At 44.5% G+C, this 9,889-nt stretch overlaps 1 long non-coding RNA gene across 1 annotated transcript; it reads right to left on the bottom strand.

The window, feature by feature from the left end:
• Nucleotides 1-4,902: 4,902 nt before the first annotated feature.
• On the bottom strand, nucleotides 4,903-5,803 carry LOC127926224 (uncharacterized). Its single transcript, XR_008123651.1, has 3 exons — nucleotides 5,755-5,803; nucleotides 5,330-5,355; nucleotides 4,903-4,978 (listed from the first exon to the last, which is right to left on the bottom strand). It is a non-coding gene; the product is annotated as an uncharacterized LOC127926224 (long non-coding RNA).
• Nucleotides 5,804-9,889: the final 4,086 nt, after the last annotated feature.

Below are 9,889 nucleotides of genomic sequence, written 5' to 3' on the forward strand. Positions count from 1 at the left end.
TTCAGTATATATATTGACCAGCCTCGCCACTCTCCATCCCTGTTCAGTATATATATTGACCAGCCTAGCTCACTCTCCATCCCTGTTCAGTATATATATTGACCTGCCTAGCTCACTCTCCATCCCTGTTCAGTATATATATTGACCAGCCTAGCTCACTCTCCATCCCTGTTCACTCTCCATCCCTGTTCAGTATATATATTGACCTGCCTAGCTCACTCTCCATCCCTGTTCAGTATATATATTGACCAGCCTAGCTCACTCTCCATCCCTGTTCAGTATATATATTGACCAGCCTAGCTCACTCTCCATCCCTGTTCAGTATATATATTGACCAGCCTAGCTCACTCTCCATCCCTGTTCAGTATATATATTGACCAGCCTAGCTCACTCTCCATCCCTGTTCAGTATATATATATATATATATATATATATATTGACCAGCCTAGCTCACTCTCCATCCCTGTTCAGTGTATATATATATATTGACCAGCCTAGCTCACTCTCCATCCCTGTTCAGTATATATATTGACCAGCCTAGCTCACTCTCCATCCCTGTTCAGTATATATATATATTGACCAGCCTAGCTCACTCTCCATCCCTGTTCAGTATATATATTGACCAGCCTAGCTCACTCTCCATCCCTGTTCAGTATATATATATATATATATATATATATATATATTGACCAGCCTAGCTCACTCTCCATCCCTGTTCAGTATATATATATATTGACCAGCCTAGCTCACTCTCCATCCCTGTTCAGTATATATATATTGACCAGCCTAGCTCACTCTCCATCCCTGTTCAGTATATATATATTGACCAGCCTAGCTCACTCTCCATCCCTGTTCAGTATATATATTGACCAGCCTAGCTCACTCTCTATCCCTGTTCAGTATATATATATATATTGACCAGCCTAGCTCACTCTCTATCCCTGTTCAGTATATATATTGACCAGCCTAGCTCACTCTCTATCCCTGTTCAGTATATATATTGACCAGCCTAGCTCACTCTCCATTCCTGTTCAGTATATATATTGACCAGCCTAGCTCACTCTCCATTCCCTGTTCAGTATATATATATTGACCAGCCTAGCTCACTCTCCATCCCTGTTCAGTATATATATTGACCTGCCTAGCTCACTCTCCATCCCTGTTCAGTATATATATTGACCAGCCTAGCTCACTCTCCATCCCTGTTCAGTATATATATTGACCAGCCTAGCTCACTCTCCATCCCTGTTCAGTATATATATTGACCAGCCTAGCTCACTCTCCATCCCTGTTCAGTATATATATTGACCAGCCTAGCTCACTCTCCATCCCTGTTCAGTATATATATATATATTGACCAGCCTAGCTCACTCTCCATGCCTGTTCAGTGTATATATATATTGACCAGCCTAGCTCACTCTCCATCCCTGTTCAGTATATATATTGACCAGCCTAGCTCACTCTTCATCCCTGTTCAGTATATATATATATTGACCAGCCTAGCTCACTCTCCATCCCTGTTCAGTATATATATTGACCAGCCTAGCTCACTCTCCATCCCTGTTCAGTATATATATATATATTGACCAGCCTAGCTCACTCTCCATCCCTGTTCAGTATATATATATATTGACCAGCCTAGCTCACTCTCCATCCCTGTTCAGTATATATATATATTGACCAGCCTAGCTCACTCTCCATCCCTGTTCAGTATATATATTGACCAGCCTAGCTCACTCTCTATCCCTGTTCAGTATATATATTGACCAGCCTAGCTCACTCTCTATCCCTGTTCAGTATATATATTGACCAGCCTAGCTCACTCTCTATCCCTGTTCAGTATATATATTGACCAGCCTAGCTCACTCTCCATCCCTGTTCAGTATATATATTGACCAGCCTAGCTCACTCTCCATCCTGTTCAGTATATATATATTGACCAGCCCTAGCTCACTCTCTATCCCTGTTCAGTATATATATTGACCAGCCTAGCTCACTCTCTATCCCTGTTCAGTATATATATTGACCAGCCTAGCTCACTCTCTATCCCTGTTCAGTATATATATTGACCAGCCTAGCGCACTCTCCATCCCTGTTCGGTATATATATATAGATATACATATGTATATCATATGTATGTATATGTATATATGTATATGTGTGTGTTGTCCAGCCTACCTCACCAGCTCACTCTCCATCCCTGCTTTAGACAATTAATAACATGACTCTTGTTCTTTGCCCTTATCCTTTATGGTTGATATTGAGATGCAGCCAAGAGGCCCATGATCACTCTGGATGAACTGCAGAGATCTACAGCTGAGGTGGGAGACTCTGTCCATAGGACAACAATCAGTCGTATATTGCACAAATCTGGCCTTTATGGAAGAGTGGCAAGAATAAAGCCATTTCTTAAAGATATCCATAAAAAGTGTTGTTTAAAGTTTGCCACAAGCCACCTGGGAGACACACCAAACATGTGGAAGAAGGTGCTCTGGTCAGATGAAACCAAAATTGAACTTTTTGGCAACAATGCAAAACGTTATGTTTGGCGTAAAAGCAACACAGCTCATCACCCTGAACACACCATCCCCACTGTCAAACATGGTGGTGGCAGCATCATGGTTTGGGCCTGCTTTTCTTCAGCAGGGACAGGGAAGATGGTTAAAATTGATGGGAAGATGGATGGAGCCAAATACAGGACCATTCTGGAAGAAAACCTGATGGAGTCTGCAAAAGACCTGAGACTGGGACGGAGATTTGTCTTCCAACAAGACAATGATCCAAAACATAAAGCAAAATCTACAATGGAATGGTTCAAAAATAAACATATCCAGGTGTTAGAATGGCCAAGTCAAAGTCCAGACCTGAATCCAATCGAGAATCTGTGGAAAGAACTGAAAAACTGCTGTTCACAAATGCTCTCCATCCAACCTCACTGAGCTCGAGCTGTTTTGCAAGGAGGAATGGGAAAACATTTCAGTCTCTCGATGTGCAAAACTGATAGAGACATACCCCAAGCGACTTACAGCTGTAATCGCAGCAAAAAGGTGGCGCTACAAAGTATTAACTTAGGGGGCTGAATAATTTTGCACGCCCAATTTTTCAGTTTTTGATTTGTTAAAAAGTTTGAAATATCCAATAAATGTCGTTCCACTTCATGATTGTGTCCCACATGTTGTTGATTCTTCACAAAAAAAATACAGTTTTATATCTTTATGTTTGAAGCCTGAAATGTGGCAAAAGGTCGCAAAGTTCAAGGGGCCGAATACTTTCGCAAGGCACTGTAAATAGTAAAGTACCAATACCCAAATCTGTCTCGCTGTCTCTCTGGCTCTCACTGTCTCTGTCTCTCTTGCTCGCTCTCTCTGCATTGTAAAAGAGTAATTAATTGTCTTAAGAAAAATCTCTCTCTTCAAGAACTGGTTTTGTAATATAACGTTTTTTATTTTTAATAATCCTCATTGCCCCCCCCACCCGTGGTGATACGACAAACTCCCATTTTACAAATGTTGCTAGAAGGACCATTTCCAATGAATAGGATACAGCCAATAGTCTCTGTCCCATCACTTCTTGTTCTTCTTCTCTTATTCTTTAACAACAAGGCCTGTGGTTAAAGAACTATCCTCTCTACGAAACAAGTATCTATACCAACCATTATGCAGAATGTCACATTAACATTCAATAGGCCCATGAAGCCAGATTATTTATATATATTTTTTTTTATTTTATTTTATTTTACCTTTATTTAACCAGGCAAGTCAGTTAAGAACATATTCTTATTTTCAATGACGGGAACAGTGGGTTAACTGGTCTAGGAACAGTGGGTTAACTGCCTGTTCAGGCGCAGAACGACAGATTTGTACCTTGTCAGCTCGGGGGTTTGAACTCGCAACCTTCCGGTTACTAGTCCAACGCTCTAACCACTAGGCTACGCTGCCGCCCCCGAGCTATATATATATATATATATATATATATATATAGAAAAAATATATATTTTGTGTTTGGTTGAAGTGTTTAGCTAGTCCTAGGTGGATGTGATGTCTGTTTTTTGATATTGTGATGTTTTGCATATCGTGATGTCTGGTTTTATATCGTGATGTCTGGGTTTGGATATCGTGATGTCTGTTTTGTGTCTTCCTTGTCATCTTACTCCTCTATTCAGTTGTGCTTTCCGAATCAAATGTTTTTCCATTGTTCCATTGTCGTTCATTTGAATGAGTATCATGATGGGTTAAATGTGTTTTTTTACCCCTGTTAAGCTTGTTGACTCCGTATGAGATAATTCTTTGTCTAATACTTATGGGTCAATTCCACCTGAGACTTCCCCGCCCGGGGTGTCTCCCGTGTTTATGTTACGTAAACTATAGTCTTTATTTTTTGGTGAAGTATGTTTCCCATCAGAGTGTGACACTAAAAGACTTGTGAGTGTGAGCAGAATCAACAACCTCTGCATCGTCAAGACAGGTGCTTTGTGGGAAGGTGTTAACTCATGTTCAGTTAGCCATTGTCATGTAAATGAAATTCAGAGCAAGCCAGCCAGAGCCGTGGTCCAGTGAGACACGAGTGACGGTCCGTGGAGGTGGACACAGACACGTCTGAGCCTTTATTTGGTAATACTACAGGCTTAGTCACAGGTGGAAATATCCCATTAGTGTGGTTTCAAGACAACCTACAGCGAGACTGTTCCAAGACGTCCTAAAGCGAGACTGTTTCAAGACCTCCGAAAGCGAGACTGTTTCAAAACCTCCTAAAGCGAGACTGTTTCAAGACCTCCAAAAGCGAGACTGTTTCAAGACCTCCTAAAGTGAGACTGTTTCAAGACCTCCGAAAGCGAGACTGTTTCAAGACCTCCTAAAGCGAGACTGTTCCAAGACCACCTACAGCGAGACTGTTCCAAGACCTCCTAAAGCGAGACTGTTCCAAGACCTCCTAAAGCGAGACTGTTCCAAGACCTCCTAAAGCGAGACTGTTTCAAGACCTCCTAAAGTGAGACTGTTTCAAGACCTGCTAAAGCGAGACTGTTTCAAGACCTCCTAAAGTGAACTGTTTCAAGACCTCCTAAAGCGAGACTGTTTCAAAACCTCCTAAAGCGAGACTGTTTCAAGACCACCTAAAGCGAGACTGTTTCAAGACCTCCTAAAGCGAGACTGTTTCAAGACCTCCTACAGCGAGACTGTTTCAAGCGAGACTGTTTCAAGACCTCCTAAAGCGAGACTGTTTCAAGACCTCCTAAAGCGAGACTGTTTCAAGACCTCCTACAGCGAGACTGTTTCAAGACCTCCTAAAGCGAGACTGTTTCAAGACCTCCTAAAGCAGACTGTTCCAAGACGTCCTAAAGCGAGACTGTTTCAAGACCTCCTAAAGCGAGACTGTTTCAAGACCTCCTACAGCTGAGACTGTTTCAAGACCTCCTACAGCGAGACTGTTTCAAGACCTCCTACAGCGAGACTGTTTCAAGAAGCGAGACTGTTTCAAGACCTCCTACAGCGAGACTGTTTCAAGACCTCCTACAGCCGAGACTGTTTCAAGACCTCCTAAAGCGAGACTGTTTCAAGACCTCCTAAAGCGAGACTGTTTCCCAAGACAAGACCTCCTCGAGACTGTTTCAAGACCTCCTACAGCGAGACTGTTTCAAGACCTCCCTACAGCGAGACTGTTTCAAGACCTCCTACAGCGAGAGACTGTTTCAAGACCTCCCTAAGCGAGACTGTTTCAAGACCTCCTAGCGAGACTGTCAAGAGACTGTTTCAAGACCTCCTACAGCGAGACTGTTTCAAGACCTCCTACAGCGAGACTGTTTCAAGACCTCCTAAAGCGAGACTGTTTCAAGACCTCCTACAGCGAGACTGTTTCAAGACCTCTAAAGCGAGACTGTTTCAAGACCTCCTAAAGCGAGACTGTTCAAGACCTCCTACAGCGAGACTGTTTCCAAGACCTCCTAGCAGACGAGACTGTTTCAAGACCTCCTAAAGCGAGACTGTTTCAAGACCTCCTAAAGGCGAGACTGTTTCAAGACCTCCTACAGCGAGACTGTTTCAAGACCTCCTACAGCGGGACTGTTTCAAGACCTCCTACAGCGAGACTGTTTCAAGACCTCCTAAGCGAGACTGTTTCAAGACCTCCTACAGCGAGACTGTTTCAAGACCTCCTACAGCGAGACTGTTTCAAGGCGAGACTGTTTCAAGACCTCCTAAAGCGAGACTGTTTCAAGACCTCCTAAAGCGAGACTGTTTCAAGACCTCCTACAGCGAGACTGTTTCAAGACCTCCTACAGCGAGACTGTTTCAAGACCTCCTAAAGCGAGACTGTTTCAAGACCTCCTACAGCGAGACTGTTTCAAGACCTCCTACAGCGAGACTGTTTCAAGACCTCCTACAGCGAGACTGTTTCAAGACCTCCTAAAGCGAGACTGTTTCAAGACCTCCTAAAGCGAGACTGTTTCAAGACCTCCTACTGTTTCAAGCTAAGCGAGACTGTTTCAAGACCTCCTCGAGACTCAAGACCTCCAGCGAGACTGTTTCAAGACCTCCTACAGCGAGACTGTTTCAAGACCTCCGAGACTCCAAGACCTCCTAAAGCGAGACTGTTTCAAGACCTCCTAAAGCGAGACTGTTTCAAGACCTCCTAAAGCGAGACTGTTTCAAGACCTCCTAAGCGAGACTGTTTCAAGACCTCCTAAGCGAGACTGTTTCAAGACCTCCTCGAAAGACTGTTTCAAGACCTCCTAAAGCGAGACTGTTTCAAGACCTCCTACAGCGAGACTGTTTCAAGAAAAGCGAGACTGTTTCAAGACCTCCTAAGCGAGACTGTTTCAAGACCTCCTAAAGCGAGACTGTTTCAAGACCTCCTAAAGCGAGACTGTTTCAAGACCTCCTAAAGCGAGACTGTTTCAAGACCTCCTAAAGCGAGACTGTTTCAAGACCTCCTAAAGCGAGACTGTTTCAAGACCTCCTAAAAAGCGAGACTGTTTCAAGACCTCCTAAAGCGAGACTGTTTCAAGACCTCCTAAAGCGAGACTGTTTCAAGACCTCCTAAAGCGAGACTGTTTCAAGACCTCCTAAGCGAGACTGTTTCAAGACCTCCTAAGCGAGCTGAGACTGTTTCAAGACCTCCTAAAGCGAGACTGTTTCCTAAAGCGAGACCTCTAAAGCGAGACTGTTTCAAGACCTCCTAAAGCGAGACTGTTTCAAGACCTCCTAAAGCGAGACTGTTTCAAGACCTCCTAAAGCGAGACTGTTTCAAGACCTCCTAAAGCGAGACTGTTTCAAGACCTCCTAAAGCGAGACTGTTTCAAGACCTCCCTAAAGCGAGACTGTTTCAAGACCTCCTAAGCGAGACTGTTTCAAGACCTCCTAAAGCGAGACTGTTTCAAGACCTCCTAACAGCGAGACTGTTTCAAGACCTCCTAAGCGAGACTGTTTCAAGACCCTCCTACAGCGAGACTGTTTCAAGACCTCCTAAGCGAGACTGTTTCAAGACGAGACTCCCTAAAGCGAGACTGTTTCAAGACCTCCTAAAAAGACTGTTTCGACCTCCTACAGACTGTTCAAGACCTCCTCGAGACTACCTAAAGCGAGACTGTTTCAAGACCTCCTAAAGCGAGACTGTTTCAAGACCTCCTAAAAGCGAGACTGTTTCAAGACCTCCTAAAGCGAGACTGTTTCAAGACCTCCTACAGCGAGACTGTTTCAAGAGACTGTTTCAAGACCTCCTAAAGCGAGACTGTTTCAAGACCTCCTAAAGCGAGACTGTTTCAAGACCTCCTAAAGCGAGACTGTTTCAAGACCTCCTAAAGCGAGACTGTTTCAAGACCTCCTAAAACGAGACTGTTTCAAGACCTCCTAAGCGAGACTGTTTCAAGACCTCGAGACTGTTTCAAGACCTCCCTAAAGCGAGACTGTTTCAAGACCTCCTAAAGCGAGACTGTTGTCCTAAAGCGAGACTGTTCAAGACCTCCTAAAGCGAGACTGTTTCAAGACCTCCTACAGCCAGACTGTTTCAAGACCTCCTACAGCGAGACTGTTTCAAGACCTCCTCAAAGCGAGACTGTTTCAAGACCTCCTAAGCGATATAAAGCGAGACTGTTTCAAGACCTCCTAAGCGAGACTGTTTCAAGACCTCCTAAAGCGAGACTGTTTCAAGACCTCCTAAAGCGCCCTAAAGACTGTTTCAAGACCTAAAGCTGGTGACTGTTTCAAGAACAGCGAGACTGTTTCAAGACCTCCTAAAGACCTCCTAAAGTGAGACTGTTTCAAGACCTCGAGACTAAGCGAGACTGTTTCAAGACCTCCTACAGCGAGACTGTTTCAAGCACCTCCTAAACCTCAAGACTAAAGCGAGACTGTTTCAAGACCTCAGACTGTTCCAAGAACAGCGAGACTGTTTCAAGACCTCCTACAGCGCGAGACTGTTTCAAGACCTCCTACAGCGAGACTGTTTCAAGACCTCCTAAGCGAGACTGTTCAAGACCTACAGCGAGACTGTTTCAAGAAGCGAGACTGTTTCAAGACCTCCTAAAAGCGAGACTGTTTCAAGACCTCCTAAAGCGAGACTGTTTCAAGACCTCCTACAGCGAGACTGTTTCAAGACCTCCTAAAGCGAGACTGTTTCAAGACCTAACAGCGAGACTGTTTCAAGACCTCCTAAAGCGAGACTGTTTCAAGACCTCCTAAAGCGAGACTGTTTCAAGACCTCCTAAAGCGAGACTGTTTCAAGACCTCCTCACAGACTGTTTCAAGACCTCCTACAGCGAGACTGTTTCAAGACCTCCTAAAGCGAGCCTGTTTCAAGACCTCCTAAAGCGAGACTGTTTCAAGACCTCCTACAGCGAGACTGTTTCAAGACCTCCTACAGCGGGACTGTTTCAAGACCTCCTCACAGCGAGACTGTTTCAAGACCTCCTACAGCGAGACTGTTTCAAGACCCCTACAGCGAGACTGTTTCCAAGACCTCCTACAGCGAGACTGTTTCAAGACCTCCTACAGCGAGACTGTTTCAAGACCTCCTAAAGCGAGACTGTTTCAAGACCTCCTAAAGCGAGACTGTTTCAAGACCTCCTAAAGCGAGGCTGTTTCAAGACCTCCTAAAGCGAGACTGTTTCAAGACCTCCTACGCGAGACTGTTTCAAGACCTCCTAAAGCGAGACTGTTTCAAGACCTCCTACAGCGAGACTGTTTCAAGACCTCCTAAAGCGAGACTGTTTCAAGACCTCCTAAAGCGAGACTGTTTCAAGACCTCCTAAAGCGAGACTGTTTCAAGACCTCCTACAGCGAGACTGTTTCAAGACCTCCTAAAGCGAGACTGTTTCAAGACCTCCTAAAGCGAGACTGTTTCAAGACCTCCTAAAGCGAGACTGTTTCAAGACCTCCTACAGCGAGACTGTTTCAAGACCTCCTACAGCGAGACTGTTTCAAGACCTCCTAAAGCGAGACTGTTTCAAGACCTCCTACAGCGAGACTGTTTCAAGACCTCCTACAGCGAGACTGTTTCAAGACCTCCTAAAGCGAGACTGTTTCAAGACCTCCTAAAGCGAGACTGTTTCAAGACCTCCTAAAGCGAGACTGTTTCAAGACCTCCTAAAGCGAGACTGTTTCAAGACCTCCTACAGCGAGACTGTTTCAAGACCTCCTAAAGCGAGACTGTTTCAAGACCTCCTAAAGCGAGACTGTTTCAAGACCTCCTACAGCGAGACTGTTTCAAGACCTCCTACAGCGAGACTGTTTCAAGACCTCCTAAAGCGAGACTGTTTCAAGACCTCCTAAAGCAGACTGTTTCAACCTCCTAAAGCGAGACTGTTTCAAGACCTCCCTAAAAGCGAGACTGTTTCAAGACCTCCTACAGCGAGACTGTTTCGAAGACCTCCCAAAGCCAGACTGTTCCAAGACCTCCT

This window comes from Oncorhynchus keta, unplaced genomic scaffold (genome assembly GCF_023373465.1).
Source record: "Oncorhynchus keta strain PuntledgeMale-10-30-2019 unplaced genomic scaffold, Oket_V2 Un_contig_7210_pilon_pilon, whole genome shotgun sequence".
Taxonomy (NCBI): Eukaryota; Metazoa; Chordata; class Actinopteri; order Salmoniformes; family Salmonidae; genus Oncorhynchus; species Oncorhynchus keta.